This window comes from Osmia lignaria, chromosome 8, assembly GCF_051020975.1.
Source record: "Osmia lignaria lignaria isolate PbOS001 chromosome 8, iyOsmLign1, whole genome shotgun sequence".
NCBI lineage: Eukaryota > Metazoa > Arthropoda > Insecta > Hymenoptera > Megachilidae > Osmia > Osmia lignaria.
Window position 1 is genome coordinate 13,853,262 of NC_135039.1, and position 18,214 is coordinate 13,871,475.

General features: G+C 41.1%; 1 protein-coding gene and 1 long non-coding RNA gene across 10 annotated transcripts in view; one reads left to right on the top strand and one right to left on the bottom strand.

Moving 5' to 3' along the window:
- Positions 1 to 18,214, top strand: part of LOC117606700 (uncharacterized) — a 259,654-nt gene that overhangs the window by 48,973 nt on the left and 192,467 nt on the right. For 4 of the 9 annotated variants that reach the window (XR_013062566.1, XM_034329493.2, XM_076689677.1 and 1 more), the window contains exon 1: positions 367 to 731. The exons of 2 other annotated variants lie outside the window; for them this stretch is intronic. The gene's annotated coding sequence lies outside the window, so the exon portion shown is untranslated. Of the gene's footprint in view, positions 1 to 365; positions 732 to 12,148; positions 12,390 to 18,214 lie in introns of those variants that run through there. 3 more of the 9 variants (XM_076689678.1, XM_034329503.2, XM_034329495.2) reach the window with 3 other exon arrangements.
- On the bottom strand, positions 3,720 to 6,030 carry LOC143305522 (uncharacterized). The gene is made up of 3 exons (XR_013062535.1): positions 4,978 to 6,030; positions 4,599 to 4,759; positions 3,720 to 4,284 (listed from the first exon to the last, which is right to left on the bottom strand). It is a non-coding gene; the product is annotated as an uncharacterized LOC143305522 (long non-coding RNA).

Below are 18,214 nucleotides of genomic sequence, written 5' to 3' on the forward strand. Positions count from 1 at the left end.
AGGGTGCTTTTCTTAAAAATCATTTTACTCCCATCATTCATATTATTAAAAAAAAAAAGATGGAACACAGATTCATTGTTAATATCCACCCTTTCATAAGGGATACGAAATTTGGCGCTTGGGATTAAAAAGTTTTGATGTGTTCCATCGAGCCTCGCTCGGGTTAAACCTGTCCTTCCCACGACGGCGTATCACTGAACGCGTCCTCTTTCAAAAAACTGCGCCAGAAAAGGCACTTCGGCCTCAGTAGGGAACAGTAGCTTTCCCGAACCATTGTACGGTACGTGATTGGTGGCGGAGGGGGGTAGCAGGTCTGGGGTGGCGCGCATGCGTGTTCCGCGGGGTTGGTCGCGTTGCCTGCCGAGTCTGTATCCCGGCGTCATCGGCAGTTATCGGCGAACCGCGATTCAATCCTCGTCGCTTCGAGTCGCGTCGGTGTACCGGCGAGATGTAACGCGACTGACACAACTCGACAGGAGAGATCGTAAACCTGTAATCGTGACGTTTGTAACTGATCCGACCGATCGGGGAACAAAAGAGCCGCGGTATACGCGGACCGTCCTGGTGATCGCGAAGGTGTGGTGTGTGTTGCAACGGATCGTTTCTTGTTTTTCTTTTTTATATCTTTCTTTCCCTCCTGTTTTCCCTTGGTGACCAGGACATCGATCCCTCGGTGCTGTCTGCAACGTGTCAAGGACACCGGTGTACGGCTCGGACTCGTCCGCCTCGAGGTACGTGTTGATTATTTTCGCGCGAGTGGTCAGACCAGGTGGGACAGTTCCATGGTGTGGCCCCATACCGACTGGGTCCGTTGCTTATGGTAGACCGGTGTGGCGGGTGTGCCGCGCATTGTTCGTTTGAAATTTCGCGCAGTCCAGCGGTGTTTCTGACACGCCGGACGTGTGTGTCCGCGTTGACCGAGCGAGGGCACAGGCGGGCATACCCGGTACTCGGGTTCTATTACATCTGGAGTAGCAATTGTTGCGAGCGGTTCTTAATCAGGACCGCTTAATTCCGCGCCCGGAATGACTTTAACCTTCGCCTCGGCCCTTGAACTCGAGCATTGTTTACTCTGGCAATTTGCATAAGTTGAGCACAGGTCGAAGTTTCAGAGGGACCGCAGCATTCCTCCGCGACCTTATGAAACTGTCTGGGTTGGATCTGGGTTAGGACACCCTCTTAAGGATCGACTTAATTTTTACCACCGGATAAAGGCTCGGCCTAAGGACATAACTCGAGAGGAACAAAGAAATGTGAATTAGATTCGCGTCCCAATGTCCCAGGGATGACTGACACTGTCGATTGATCTTGTTTACGTGATCCGGAAAGGCTTCAGGGTTCAGTGCATTGCGGCGGAGAATCAAGGTTAACCTTGAGGCTGCTGTAAACACAGGCCGCTGTACACAGCGTGATAACGGTTCGTCGCGCTTCCCGGGGCACGGAATCAATTGGGCGAAGTTAGCAACGACGATTAGAGCTCTTCTAACGACTAGCAGCCCCGTTAGCATGAAACATTATCGTTTCGAAGGGGGGCGGAGGTGGGTGCGCTAATAATGATCGTCCCGTAGTAGCTAATGTTTTGACCGTGTTTCTGGTTCGCGCCGTATGTGCAGTCGAAGTATAGTTGGCGAAATATAGGCGAGCTGCGGCATCGGTGTGGCTGATATTACAGCCCGTAATGTACCGGCCATCTCGTACAACGGGGACATTTCTCGAAACTTTGAAACGGTCCGTGGTCACGGTTGAATTGCTTCATTAGATCTTACTCGAAGGGAATTAAGGGCATCCACTTCGAACGCCTCGCAATGTTCTCCTTTGTGAGACTTCCTTGACATTGGGTTCAGCTTTTCGACTTATTGGTGTTAGTTATGAGATTCTTGGCTCTTCCATAACCAATGGAATCCACGGATCCATCGATAGCCATTTGTTTATCCGAGCAACAGCGGCAGACAAAGAGCTATAGTAGGTAGAATACTATGACCCTCCCCTATAGTGGGGTACCTAGGGAGGCGAATTGAGCAATCGGTTATGCAGTACCACTGTACACGTTGAAAAGCAGCGGTTCTTTGTCGTTCATTCTTGGTATAGCGTGAATGTTGATCATACACCATGACTGAGGCAAATTAGTCCTCGAGATACATTAGCATTTATTAATATTCATCGCGATTCTTAAAAAAGACTGGCATGGAAACAAGTGTATTTGCGGGTAGAGATTCATTTTTGTTCTGTTTCGTTTCCCTAAAACGATATCGTGTTTATTCGAACGAAAATAATGGTGGATTTTATTCTTTTCATTTTTGGAGTGAAAGGTAGTAGAGATATTGTGGGCTAATTGAAAAATAATTTATTTTTCATTTCCGTGCCCGCGACTCGCCACGCGAGCCATTTTAATTGGAACTGAAAAGTCGACCGTGTTTCCGTGCCATTAAATTACTCGGTTTCCTTTGATTCCACGTTTCCCCTGTCTTCGATATTAATTTTCAATAAAAATGCTTGCTTGCTCGCATCCAGACAATGCGTCCCGCTACAAAATGTTTTATTTGTAATGAATTAATTACCGGTTAATAACCGCGTGCAGGATATTCAGATTGAACTCGAATAATTCTTGACTGAATGCAAGAGGGAACATAATATGCTATTAATTATTAATTCAATTACGTAAACTGGTCATTTTTATAGAATTTCAAGATAATTAACAAATTATTCTCTTTATATCCTGACTTTTATAAAAAGATTTAATATTAAAGAACAGAATCCGGCACAAACAGTACATGCAATGTTTAATTTTCAATTAAGAAAATTATTGGTTAATTAATCCGTTAATAACAACGGGTCAGTATTAAGTTCACCGTGAAGTAAACGATACAATACATCGACTGCTAATCGAATGTTCCTTTGCACCGTAACTTTAATAATATGAACAGTGATGCATACATTAAACGACGGCGATATTAACCTGTTCCTCTGCAACTAGTAACGACGCCACTAACCATCATTAACGTCCTTAATGAAACAGGGTGAATCGCTAAATATGGACAGTCGTTAGGGATGGGGTGGTTAAGTAGATACTAGGCAGGTGCAACAGGAGTGTATCTCAGGTGCACTTATTAAATTAATTTTGTAAAGATTTAAACAGAACAGGGCCCACTTGAATATGAGACATTTCCTTAAAAAATTTTCAAAGCTTTTTGTAATTTGTTTTGAATCGTCCTATAGAGAAGAAGGGCTAGCCCATGGAGTGGTCTAGTGCGGCAGTGGAAAAGAGGCTTAGCAAGGGCTGAAGAAAGCAGAGGTAGAGGGAAATTTCACGAGTCTGAGAGAAGGGGTTGCTCTCTGGTTGCTTCCTCTCACTCGTTTCATTCCGTTCTCGACCTTTCTCTTGGGCAATCTTCCCCAAAACACCACCCTCTCTAGTCTCCGGGGGTCAATGTCTGCTGGAACGGCAACCTTGTCTCGCTTGATGCCGGCGCAATTGGAATTCTCAGTTCCGTTCTTACCCTTTCGAGACGGATGGCATATATATACCCCCTAGAAAATAACTATTTGTTTTCGTTGATATACATATAGATATGATAAATTATGCATAATCTTCTACCAGAACTCCATCTGTTATCCAACAGTTTCCATTTTTAATCATTTTTTCAAAATTTAATTATAATTATCTACATACCTGCCATAATGATTCATAGTTGATTTATTCATAAAGTAGATACTTTATTTTATTTGAAAACTTTGAAATAAGTGTTTCGCGAACAAATTAGAGATTCCTTGAAACAAGGGAAAAGGAATGGTACACTTTTAGTTGTTTCATTGCAAGTGAATTCCAGGATATGCTAGGTGCTCGGTCGTAGCATCCACTGAACGGATAACTTTATTTAATGGCTCCACGCCCTTAAATTTCGGGCTTTGGGCGCGAGGGTGGCGAGAACAGTTCACGGAGGCGTTGTACCGTTGATCGTTGTCGGGCTGTTTGCTTTCGTTGTGTTCGCGGCGGTGTTGTTCTGCAGCTCGTTTGATGTACGGAAGTTTGAGATTTTTGGGGAGCTTCCGTTTATGGAATTCGCGAAGCTGTTGGCGTTGTTGCGCGTGCACGCGCCCGCGCGCACCCACGGCTAACCGACCGAGCGAAACATAACTGCCTAGCTGGATGTTTTATGTATTTTGCTGCGCGCCGAGTTTGAGAGAAAGGTCGTTTCAGTTTCCAGCTCTTTCGTGTGAAGTCCTTTGTTAGCAACAAATAGAAAGGTTATAAAATTTGATACTTTGCCTATAATCAAATTTAACCTGGAAAGTAAAATAATTCTTTGTTCATCAGAGAAATAGGAACACAGAGCCTTTTATTTATAAACTATATGCAAGCACATAGTAAAAGGAAAATGAAGGGAAATGTATTAATAGAATAGAATTTTTTAGATATAAATCCAAGAAAAAATAAGGCGACAAATATTACTTTCTACGTCGGTCAAAATTCAATGCAGCCCTTCCTTTCCCTATTCCACCTACCCTTTCATATTTCACCCTATCTACACGCATGTATTTCCCCCCGCATATACACATATGTATACCAAGGGCAGGATTCGACTACATTATTTTGGTACCAGGATTTCGATCCCCTTCAATCCCTGTCCTCATCTCTTGCCACAGATTTCTTTCGTCGGCAATTTTCTGCATAATATCTCGCGATCGGTGTCTGCATTTCCAGTATCTGGGTTTCAGACGAGGCTCGCGTGTATAGATAGCTGTGACAATAGCTGAATGCCTAAATTAAGTTAGGTAAGGTTAGGTTTAGGTTAGATTTTGGTGTAGAGGGTGCTTAGAATTGTAAGTTTTCTATTAGAAAACAGAAGACATATCCTGTTGAACTTAACCTAAAATGCAGCTAACATGGTAGTCAAAGGGTTAACATTACTCATTTTACTTTTTTAACCAGTTGATTGCAAGTTAGCTGTCAGTAAACCTCTGAAAATCGACTCGTACAGTAAGATCCAGGATGAAAAGGCCCCGTCACTCAATTTTCTTCCAAAGAATAAGCCCATTCTCTCGGCACACCACAACTTTTACCTCTCCATCGAAGATTCAAGGACGATCGAGCCTTATTCTTCCCGGCTCTCCAAGTTTCCCGGCCATACACGGTAATAAAGTATTGTTAACGTGGCCTCTCTCATAAGTCGTCGACGTCGTCGTCTAGGGAAAATTCTTGACAAGCTTCTCCTCGGCGTACAGCTACAAAGCAACCAGCGTTCTGGAACGCGAGGAAACGCTGAAGATAACTACGATGAGAGGGCCCGTGAGATTCTTGTGTCAATCAGTGAACCGGAATTCGAGAGCGGGGCATTTTTCGTCTGTTCCTTTGCTAACACAGTATTTCCCAGCGAGAAAGAAGACACTTTTCACGTCCTTTTTACCACGCTGAAATTTCAACTGTTGCGTTCGTTCGATGGTAAAACGAAGACCCACTGCGAGAACCCAATTAGCCCGAGGTTCGTGTACGGGCAAAACGAATCTTTGAGCTTCTCCAACGGCAACGATCGATTAATTGCTCGTTCTTTTGCCGTTCGATGCTTAATCGATCGATAAGGAGAACGTGGAAAATGATTTTCACTCGTGGACTTTGATGCATGAAATAGTTTTCATGAAAACTGAGAATGTTGCATCAGGCAGAGAGGGCACTGGGCATGACGCGGGCAACGCGAGGACAGGGCAATCTGGCGGGAAATATCAATGAATATAAAATGTAAATGATTCAAAAAATAGAAGTTTGAAAAATGGTATCTCTTTTAGCCATAAAAGTTATTTGTTTCTAGTTGAAAAAATCTAACAAGTGGAATTATCCCTAGGTTGAAAGATCACCGAAAAATAAAAGGGAAAAATGGCAAATTGAAACCTTTTGACGGAATTTAGAGCATATGCAATCAAAATTGTTTTACACTGGCCGAATTTCGAAACCGTATTGTCAGCGTATAGATTTATTTTAACCATCGGGGCTGCAGCTGGATTTATTTTGACCGTCAGAGCTATGAGCTCTCGTAAATTCTATAGCTTTGAGTTCATACCGCGGGAAAAAGGCAAAAAAACATTAAATTCGGCAATCCAGCAGCTGTTTGAAGTTGAGCGTCGCGATGCAGTAAACCGTATATCAAAAGAGATTTGTTTGCGCGGTCCTTTTATTTCCAATCGTTCAGCTCTCTTGGGGCATTGATGCCTGTTGAATAATTTCAATAAAATCTCTTAATTCGTTAAAAAATATTAACTGAGAAAAGTGTCAAAAATTGACCAACTTCTTAGTTTTAGGTTAGTACACTAAAAGTACCATAACCTAAATTTAGGTTAAGGTACTTAGGCTATAAGTGCTTTTAATTAGGATCTTCCATCTAAATTACTCTGTTATTTTGAAAATTAGCTCAGTTAATAATTAATTGCCCAGATAATTCGAGTCCTCTCAAAGGTCCATTTCTCGACTCCTAATCTCACCCATCTTTAACTTTGAAATCTTATCTAACCTAAATGATGTATCACGCGTTTAGTAGCTTGAACAAATCGTCAGGGTATCGATCGATGTTATTCGTCGACGCTTTTAGACTGCTCGTTACTCGATTATACTCTATCGAACCGGCTGATACGTAATCCTGCTCATCGACAACGACGACGCCCGAGAAGAATCCACTTACGAACGGTCGATCGGTTCGTCGTTTCAAAATTAACTCTAATCTAGGATCAGACCGCTTATAAAGTGGGTGCAGAGATTTGAGGGAGAACAAAAAAATGATCGTTACTGGCTACTGTGCCGGCTCACCTAATTGGACGACACGGGGCATTTTGTTCGCTCAATTATTCTATGCCGTTATCGAGGCTCTTTGCGTTTAAAATTACGAGGAACAGTCTGATCAATTGTGTTCTTTTTAATTTCAGCCAATGTAGAGTAATACACAAAATAATTTTCTTAAAATGATTTTAAAAAAATTTTTATTTCATTTTATTTTGGTTTGTTAGGGGCTGTAACAATATTCGAAAATTTATATAACACTCGGTATTGATCAGATATTTCGCGGACCACGTAATTCGACGAATCAACCTGATTAGTCGCATCCCGCGCTCAAACAGGCGGCCATCAAAGCCCATAAATCGTCCTCGGTCCACCATCTAATCTGTAAATTCGAAATGAGTTATACTCTGGCAGTGTGTGCTTTTCTAGAACGCTGCTTATCCGAATCTCCCGCTTGTTTCCCGATTTGTGCTCGTGGCGAGTCGGTTTGTTGACCTTTTGACCCATAATTGGTTATCGAGGTGCTACTGCAATTGGTCACTGTTAGCAAACAGTTTGGACGATCGAAACCGAAGCGTTTGATCGTTCCTGAACATTGAATTCTCAGATATTTCAGGCTTAAATGATTTGAATTCTTTGTCCACAGATAAAATATACTTTTCTATTTCTAACCTCACTTTTTCAAATATTTTTCAATATGGCGTATGTCAATGTCTTAACCTAACCTAACATAACCTAGTTTTTCACATCCTTTCTGGGACTAATTGATTTTAGAAAATTTATTTTAGAACTTACAATCTCTTTTTACAATTTATTTTAAGATACACCTTCTTCCCAACCTCCAAATACCATCCTAACCTAACCTCAGCCTCTCAAGATCACATTGTTTCGTCTACGAATCATTCAATTATTCGCCCCAAACGACAAACATGAAGGAGAGAACTAACGAGGGCAAACAATTCTGCTGTCTCCAATTACACGACCAGAAACGACCTCACAGAGTTGTCTCGAACAATTTCTCGCGAACGTATGCAGCCGGCTGGATGATGCTGCTCCGTGTCCGCGCACTTGAGCATTTAAAATGCTCCCTTTCGTCCCTTTTTTTCCCTCGGTGTCACTTACCTGGCGTAACGCTTTTAGCTTGGTGTCTGTGTACAAAGTGTACACAGTCTCTAACTTGGTCCGTGCGTCGTGTTGCATATGGAAATGTAGTCACGACGCAGAGGTTCTTACGTACCAGACCAAGGTGTGCATGCACGGATACTCTCGGCGAGCATTTAAATTTAGTTCTTTTTCGTTGGTCCTTTTTCGCGTGTCCCCAGCAACGTTTGCCAGAGTTTGGGAAAAAGACTGGGGAATTCAACCAAGGATTCAAAATTACAGCTTGAAAAATCTTCATCTCTTTTTCATGCAAATTACAGGATTATAAAATCAATTTCCTTTTATTAATTTTTTCTACGTCCTTATCAATTTTTATAGACCCGTATAATCTAAGTGTAGCGTCGAATAACAAAATGGTGCACCTACAAAGAGAAGAAGTAGAGCATAAAGAAAAAAACAATGAAACTATAGTCGAAAAACAATTCTGTGGCGTGTTCACGGGGAAAACGCTGAAAATTCGTAAACGTCTACCCTTGTAACACAAGCAGGCATACATTAGTGTTGGTGCGGCGCACAGACGCTTTACATAATATCTTTGCCATTGTAAAATGCAAAGTACTGCACAGGGCGAGTCTCGCTGAGCCAGCTTTTTCCTTCCGCCGCGTTCGCACTCCGTGTACCGTGAGAGAGAGAAGAGTAGAAGGGATGCCTCGAAAGCAAGTTTTTGTCTTCTCATGTAAATCGCCGCGTAGACGGGCCGATTGAGGGCTTAAGCACATATTTTTGTATTCCCTTCTTAGGGCGAGTCGATCGTGTTCGTCTCGACGAGAATCTTCGAGAGGAAATCGATATCGCTGTTAAAGAAGTGGTAGATGTACAGGGTGTATAAAAAAGATCTATCTTGAAAACATCAGGTTTTCAAAAAAAAAACATTTTACACAAAAATTCTTAAATTTTTTATATGGGACACAGTTTGGGCTAAGTTGATTCTTTCAGTGGATTTGGTTAAATTAGTTGGGCATAATTAAGGTTAGATGTACCCATTGACTTAGGTGGGCCTAATTGAAGTTAGAAGTGTCTTTGACCAAGTTGGGCCCTTGTAATTAGTATTTATTCATAAACAGAAGAAAATTGTCCTAAACATAAACCTATAATAGAAACTGATGGATCCTTCGAACATGGTTTAAATTCAACTCAAGAACACACATATGGCTGAGATAGAGGTTAGGTTTAAATCAAATCTTGCTTGAGCTTGTAAGACATATCTGTATCAGGCTTAAATCAATCATAGGTTACGTAGAAATCAGACACTGTACAAGCTTAGACTGGATACGTAATCAACACAGAGTAGACAAGTGTTAGTGCTGGATTATGACTAGTTTAGGCTAATACTACATCTGGCCTACCTGGAGATATTGTTGGCAATAGCTCGTTACAGATGAGACATGTTAATCAAGCACGTCTTGGGAACAATATTGGTTAGATGTTCATCCTATGCATGTATGCACATCATAAATAAGCTAGTAATCAGATGAACGAAATTGAGAAGTATTCTAAAAAAAAAAAAAATGGCTTCTCAGGTGCTCAACTAATAAAACCAACGTACAGCTTCACCGTAAGAAATATATCTCTCACTGGGGTCCCAGGGGTCGAAGGCAATTCACCGACCGATACGTAGCAGAAATGAAATTCCGTGATTTGTTTAGATCGAATTCACGCGGGGATCGCGACACGTATAAATCCCATATCTCGTCCGGGACATGGAGATCCGGGGTTCGGGAACGAGTTAAAAGTATTCCATCGTGCTCGCATTCCACAATTTGCTTCGACGAATGTGACGATATTTTTTCATCCATGGATATTCCATAAGTCTATTACTGACAGAAGGCTTAGCCTGGTCCTGGCCCAATATCTTTTTGTAGACACTACTACATCTACATCATATCCAAATTTTCTTGAACTCAGAAATTAGGTTAGGAATCAGGTATATAACTGGTTAAATTATTTCGTCAGTCCGGACGAGGATCTTTGGTATTGAAAGAAAAGTGATAAAAAGTATTGTATTGATTTTTCATTTATCTTGGATAGCTTAACAAATTTAAGAACCAGGCATTGAATATAGCCCAGGGAGAAATATCTCCACCAAAGCTGGAACGTGGAATTCCATGCGAGTTCTGCCAATATTTCTTCACAGCTCACAAGTGTCAGCAGTATTGCGGAACACATTTCGCAGTATTCCTAGAGTTATGCCTGTATCTGCCAGTGGCGGGCGTTACCGTAAATTTTTCAGATCCGTAACCATTGTTTGATACACTTGGAAAAACTTTGGGAGAAAAACAACGCAGTCAACTTGATATTTATTTTTTCAGAAGTATTTCTAGGGCACTTGGCAGAGAGAACTGATTTTAAGATATAAAACTTATAATTTTAATTTTTAACATTAACGATAGTAGAAACAGAATGAATTACTCGTTGGTACACCTAATACAGAGGTAACTATTCCTAATGGCGTAATAAAGTTGACCAAAGAGAAAAGCTGCAATGGGCTCAAAGTTCAAGCGGATTGCAACGGGCAAAGGGTTAATGACAGGCCACCGCACGGCCAATTATTTAACCAATTATTTAGCCGAGTGTCCGACCAGTAAAGCAGTTTTATCAGCAAACAAGCCGACGATACAACTACCGTGTCTCGGTCATGCACTCTTCTTGACGGCATATCGATTCCCCACATCGTTACGCGGACGGGCGTACGTGGCCACGCGTGTATAGGTTATGTTCGACCAGGCCACCAGGTTATCTATACGGGCCCTTTTAACGCGGCAGCATTGTCTTTAGTGAATTGCATTCCGTAGATACTGTCAGCTGTTGGTGTTGTTGTCGTTACTCGTGCCCGATGATTATCGTTGCTATATCGAGAGCATTATGCGGCACACGTGCGGTTGCACTGCTGCCAACATTGCGAGACCCGCTTGAAATCGTCCTATGACCGATGAACCTTGATGGACTGTGAAGAAATCCGATCAAGAGTTCCATTATCTGATATGCTCCCCAGGATTTCTAATCTCCTTAACTGAAATCCCCCATCTGCTATTTTTTAATTTTAAGAGTATTTTTTTAAAAGGTACCAGAAGACAGTTTTTATTTTTAATTTATTTTATCATTTGAATCACCGCACCGCAAATTTTTATTCGACCCCAAATATCACCAATTTACGTCCTCAAACGACCAGCAACACTCTGACCTAACCACCTAAGCTCCCTCTGTCCTTAAAAAGAGAGGAGAAACCATCCCACCCAACAGAATAAAAAGAACTCGCCGGTGCTCTCCAAGCTCCCAGTAGCCCTGAGCAAAGGAACGACTGTGAACGCGTCTCGCTCAAACATGCATAGAATTTTCCCGACCGTCAGCCGGATGATTCAATGCATCCGTGAACATCCTCCAGCGGCTAAAAGATATGTGTCAGCGAGGAAACACGTGGAATGATATAGATGGACTACTCGTCGTGCATTTATCATCGTAAATCGTTCCTCGAGATAGATTATTACCTCTCTAATTGAAAGGGCTTTTGTCTCTGTAATTGGCATTTTTCTTCGATGTTGGGTAATGATGTTAATACCCTACACAATTATCATTATGCAGATAATTTATTGGTCTTTAGAAACTTAGGGAGAGGATATTTGCCAGTGGCTTACATTCGGATTCGAATAACTGGTTTTGAAGTGAGGTTATATTGGGACAGTAGGGGAAGGTTGGGTAGAATTATTCTACTCTATTAATGGCTATACTATCAATGATTTATCCAGCAATTTATAATTTTATTTTTCTTACCATTATTACTTAATATAACCTAAGCTTGAATTTAGGACATAATCTCCATATGCTCACATAAATGAACGTCCACTAATCCACTTTGACTCGCATAATGATCACGATCATTAAGTACGATTTGGGTGACCGAGTGAACAGTTGTGTGTATCTGAGACTGGAGATATGAGCTAGGAGTTGTATTTGTTGCGATATTCAGCGGAGAGGAGTTTGTAATGATATTAGAGTCTGGTAATCCGTTGGTTCGTTATCCTCGCCCACTGGTGGCTCCCTCTAGACCGCATCTTTCTCCGTGTTTTGTATTTCCTCGCGTTCGAGTATCCAGGATTTGGACGATGTTGTTTTGATTGCCAAATAAATTGAAATAGATATAAAAAGTGAAATTAAAATATTATTACAAGCGATTTTATTTTATGATTTCATAACTGTGGGGGTTGCAATCGCCCTCATAGCCTCCCTTCGTATCCACCCCTGTCACCATCGATTCTTTGTCGAGAATTCTTTCGTTTCGTTCGCGTGCATTCGGAAGTTCGTTTGGTTCGCAAGTTGTACGAGGTTTTTGCATAAACGACAGCTCGCCTGGAAACGTTTCAATATCGCCCAGAGTTGTAGAACTAATATTCTCCCATATGTGTGTGTATTTGTGTGAACATAGCGAACCAATGAGAGGAGTTCACATATTTACTGTGACACAATTTTGGTAAATAGAAGCGATGGAATATGTAAGCGGAAGATAGGACAAGTTTCCTTAGGATCGATTCCGATCCTTGTTTAAATGGCGCGGAAACGTTTCGCTAACTGGCGAACTTCGTCCTTCTTCGATTTTCCCAAGACTTTAGAGGGTGGTTAATTGATGTTGGAGACTTTTAGGAGTCCGGTAGTGGTCGTTTTAGCGTTTCAACAGTTTTCTCCTGAGAATACAGGCTGTCTCAGAATAGGTATCTAAAATGATAAATCGTCGGCTTCAATTATATTAATTAATTGTTATTTGGTCGAAAGGGATTGAAATCATTCCTATGCTAGTTCTATGTGCAAGGTAATCATAATCTTCCCGTTTGAAATTGAATTGTAATAGTTTTCCTTTAACGCGAAGTCAATTTATCTTTTATCTTTACTAACGTTCCATGGTTCGCTTTGATCCACGTGACACGTTTCTATTGGCTTTATGGTGCACGGTACGCTTACAAATCCTGTAACAACCTTTTAGAGTTATCTTGCACACGTATTCCTTTATGGAATACTCCTATATCTCGTTCCAACAAAGACGGGGATATTAAATAAAGGTCAAAGAAAGCGATTAAATTCCTCTTTCGGAGACGCGAAAGCGTTCAGAAACGGGAAATAAATTTCGTGCACGTTGTACGTTTGTAATCGTTCAATTTCTCGGCTGCGCGAGACAAAAAGACGGAACAAAATTTCAAATGGAAAGTTTTAAGACGTAAATTTGCAATTTTCCTTCCTCGGATTTGTCAACACTCGAAGCAAACTGTTAATAATATTCAAAAGTTAATTAAAAGGATGATTTTATATATTCAACAATTTGCAATTGTTCGGTGCAGAATGTTTGGGAATGGAGAAAATTAACGAAACTCGGGATTAAAATCTAGGGAAATCTAGGAAATCGTCTATTGGACGGTTGTGTACACTTAATTACCTTCTGTAAACATCCCCTGACGTTTAACATTTACAACAGGAAATTACGCTGCGATTTATGGACTGATCCGATCAAATTAATTGCCAGCTGTGTATATAGACCCTTCTAAAAAAAAAAAATAATGAACATGATTTACATGCCACAATAGAGAAAGTTACTAGGCTTTATCCTTGGGAAAGAAGAATTTTTTTATTCCAAAGTTGGTACGCGCATTCCTAATGTCTCTTTTATACTCGTGTTTCACTCGAAAAGGGATGGCCTCGCAATTCTTAACAAAAAATGTGCCTCGTAACTAAGGGGTGGCGACCGCTAAGCCGGGATTGAAGACGCGTTTGCATAAAAGCTACTATTTACTCCGTGAGATTTCAGAAAACGCGTGTCGAACGCTTTGCAAACCTAAGATGGCGCTATTCTAGCGTCACCTGTGCGGAAAGACCCATTAACATATGTGTAATAAGAATTTCAATAAGTACTAAAATTATTATCCTATTTTTGATTTCAGGTAAGTCACTGTTGCCACAAAGTCCGTTTCAATAGCAGTGATTATTGGTGAGTCACAGTAAGATTTATAATTATAAGTGCTATAGTTGGAATTTCAATGACAATGGTCGACTAAAGTGTAGGGTGTATTGTACAGCGTGCGAGATCTCCAGATGGCCATTGAAAAGGGTAAATAAAGGGTAATTCAGATTAGATTTCTGTGGATGTTAATTTCGAGAGGGGTTCTAAAACAGGTTTCGATTCAATTTTGAATTTTAACTAATTGTGAATTGATTGCTCCCGGCAAGGATTAAAATGATAAAAAAACAATACTGTACAGAGGTACAATTGTAGAGTGGATAAAAGCGGCTGTACAATTGTTTAACTAATTTCCGGGGATATTCCGTGTATTGATTCTGGAAGCAGCACGCGGCCCATTTAATCGACGTGTTCTAACGTCGAATGGGGTGGTTTCATTGCTCGTAACGAGATTCGAATCGTTTGTATATCGTTGCAAACCACGAGGTTACGTTTCAGCAATATCCACCGGCAGCGTGCTAATGTATTTTTAATACGTTTCCCCGGCGATTAATCAGAGTGTGCCGGTCGGCCGTGTGTTTTTAATGTTCGACGGGAAACGCTGGCCACCCTTTCACGGCTGCTGAAAATTTAAATAGCCGTGAGCGGACCCGTGGACGGCAGATAAGGAAAATTGCCGCGAAAGGGGTATGGTTGGAACGTTCAAATAATTTTATGTATTTCCATTTTTCATAAAACAATCAACAAAATGAAAATATAATTTTATAAATGTAAAGCTCGTTACACCATATCCCAATGGAACATTAACGTGACCGGTTTAAATTGAAATTAAAATTTCATTAGGATAATCGATGCAACGAACATAACCTCTATTTTCCCGGAAAATGGCTACCGGTATAAAATGTCCGCCCATTTTGAATCAGCCCGTACGTTCATTAGAACGATCATCGCGGGCAAGACGCCCGCTCGCCCCCTCGCGGCTAAACAACAATTTTTCCGCGCGGCATTTTTTTTTTTTTTTTCGTTGGAACACAAAAGGAGGCGTCCGCCGGCCATTTAACCGCTTGTAACGGCTGGCTTTAATCTACGGTGACTGGGTGCGACTCATTAGATGCGATTAGTCTCCAGCCAGACACACGCTCCTTTCCCGTCCGCACGTGCATACATGCTTACGTAGATACACGTAGACGCGCGAATAACCAGCGCCAAACTGCGACGCTGTCCCCATCAGGATTCAAGCGGCGTGTCCTGCTTCACGAGCGTGTATTTCCTAGTCCCTATGTGTAAATCTATATCTATATCGTCGCCGAATGGCGGCACTGTATGCGTGGCTGCTCGTGCGATCTGTCGTAGTCAGCAGGTTCCAGCGACAATGAGGATGCGCTTTTAATAAATCGCCACCTTCCACGGACGATTTCTACCCGTGGCAATCCTGCGTGTCGAGACGCAATTTAATGCTGGCTGATTAATGAGCTGCGTCGAGGGGGTTAGGGGGAGGGGGGGGGGGGGATCCGAAGGGAGTATAAGTGTTGATGAAGCTCTTGCCAGGTGGTAGGGCAAATAATTGCACCTCTTGAAGCTTTTCTCGTTGTCGAGGATTTGGAGAGGATTAGAATATTACTAGATATTCTATTTGTGGAGTTTTCAAATATTTATTTCAAATATTTGTTTTCATTTGAATTCCAACTTTAAATTTCATTTACTGTGTTCTTTGAAAATAAACGAAATTTTAGTTTTACATTGGTATCAGCAGTTTTGTTCGTACAAAAACACGAAGCGAAATCACGTTTTGAGATATTGGGGGCTTAAAAATTAATAATCGTCAGCTCCCCGTAAACATTGCTCGATAAAATGAAAAATTTTTTCATTCCACGGGGAAAACCGGCGTTCCGTAATGTAAATTTACAATGTTAACAAGATAAACATTATCGTTCACCTTAACTGCCAGGATAAGTAATTAAACTTTGTTAAATTAAAAAAGTTGATAAGGAAATTGCGAGTGTGCATTTAAAACTCGGCGATCCAACTTTATTTCGAAATAATAAGCTGTGTACTGTAGCGAAGACTGCGGAATAACAGAAAATTCAGAAAAATTTTGAAATATCCGTAAAGATGACAGAACTTGAATTAATGACAATCAGACTCGCATTCGTCACGATGACAGAAGTCGTGACATTAAATGTGGCGATTTACTGTGAAAATGTACTGTGACATTCGATACCAGTTATTCGATCCAGTTGTACTATGGGGTAGCCGCTGTTCACGGGAATTTGCATTTCATTAACGGGGCGGCATGATGTCCCGTTTAACGGGGCATGGAACAGGAAAACAGGCCGCGTGCAATTAAAAGTTGAGGCAGCCTTGCTATTTGCATATGGTGTAAAAAGTCGTTACACGACGAAGCTCGCGTGACGCACGAACGGTCATGGAAAGTCTCCCAAGTTTTAATGTCATTGGTCCATGGAAATACTTACTTTTAACTAGTTTACACCGTGGATATACACGCGCCTCGATCAGCGGCACGAGTTCATAGGCAGCCGGTTACTGATCTTGGGTAGAAATGAAAATTTTGAATGACTTATAGCGCAGAGCTGAGAAGATGACCAGCTAAAGAAATTTAATTGGGGCTCTCTCCATGGTCCGCCCTCGGAGGATCAAAGAAATTTTTAATACAAAAACAAAGTCTCATGAATTTTTGTTATATACTAATTGGCATCTGTACCTATATCTTCAAATCCCAAATGTAATAAAGATTTGATGAAAGTGAAATCCTTGGGACCGCATTTTCGCTTACATCGTGCAGTTCCTACATTTTTTTCGCTTTCATGATGTAAATTATAAACTTCCAGCAAGAGCGACCTAAAAGATTGATAAACAGCTCTTCAGCCGGAAGGACTCAATCGATGATAGTAATGCGAGAACATGGAAGTCACGAATCAACTCTGGCTAGAACACCATTTAACCAGTATCGTGAAGTTCGTGGCTAGAAGTGATTAATCTTCCTGCACGCGGTGCATTCCGGTTACGGGGGTCGTTCGTGTTCACCGACACACTGGAATCCCCGTGAAAAAAACCGTGTTGGGAAAAAAGAACGGAAGCGGGAGGGCGCGTTAAGCCGAGCATTGCTCGGATGTTGCTTCGAATTCGTGTTTTTCACGCTTCCACGGGAACGCGACAGTCATAAAGAAGAGGTAACACGTGTTCTCTGCTGTGATTTTAAGCTGTTCGTTATGAATGACAAGGATGCTCCTTTAGTCGGTTAGGTTAGGTCGTGTTAGGTTAGGACCTAACCGTTAGGTCGTTTGGGCGTTGAGAATGGGATCTAAAGTTGTTTAGGCTGAGTAGATTGATTGAAATGTTTGGGTGCTGGGTGGATATTCTATTGTATCGTATTCAATAGAGTATTTAGGGTTTAGTATGCTGTGGAAAGAAAAGATAAGTTGTTAAAAAAAAATATATAAATGGGGCTCCTAGTGAAATGTTATTTAATTAAGAATGTAATGTACAATAATGGAAATTAACTTGCATGATAAATGTAAATTTGTATATTCTTATTAAGAATATAACATAGCAGTGTTAAGTGTTACGTAGAAGTTATAGGATGATATCTAGACTGGTTTAGTTGCTGTTGCATTTTACTTTCAGATTAAGCTTTCTAATTAAGCCTTCCTTATATGAAGTGAAAGCATAAATAACAAATGCAAAATAGAAGATAAAAGAACATGCAAGCTATGAATGTACTTACATAGATTCAAATATGATGACTGACAGAGGTGCAAACACAATCTACCTTTTGATACCAAGCTGTTTAAAAATTAGGAATTAGATTTCTTTACAGAAAAGGAAAATTATCAGATTGTTTAATATAATTTAAATCACAAAGAATCTTGGAACTTGAGGTAGCATTAGTACCCATATTTCTACCAGAACCATTTTGACTATTTTTATCTGTGCTACATGTTCTTTTATAAAAACATGCTACATACATCAGAACACATATATTACAAGTTCTTGTGCCCTGAAGCCTTCAACACAGACCATAAATTCCCCCATTTCGTCGGGTTTCTTGCTACCTTTTCTCCTCTCTTTCTTTCCCCATGTTGCCCGCCTTTGTTTCTCCGCCTCTTCGCCAGCTTGTCACCAGAAAGGTTCATTATCCCGTAACAGATGACGAGTAAACGTTCGCTTAATGAAATCTTCGCAGTGATTTTACGAGGGAAGTTTCGTGAACCAGAATAGTGTGGGCGAAAAGAGGGGTCAGGATGAAGGGAAGAGGAGATGCTGGCTGGCTACGAATACCAGCTTGAGGTTAAGTGTGTATGTACGACATTCCCCGGCGACAGTTTTCGAGA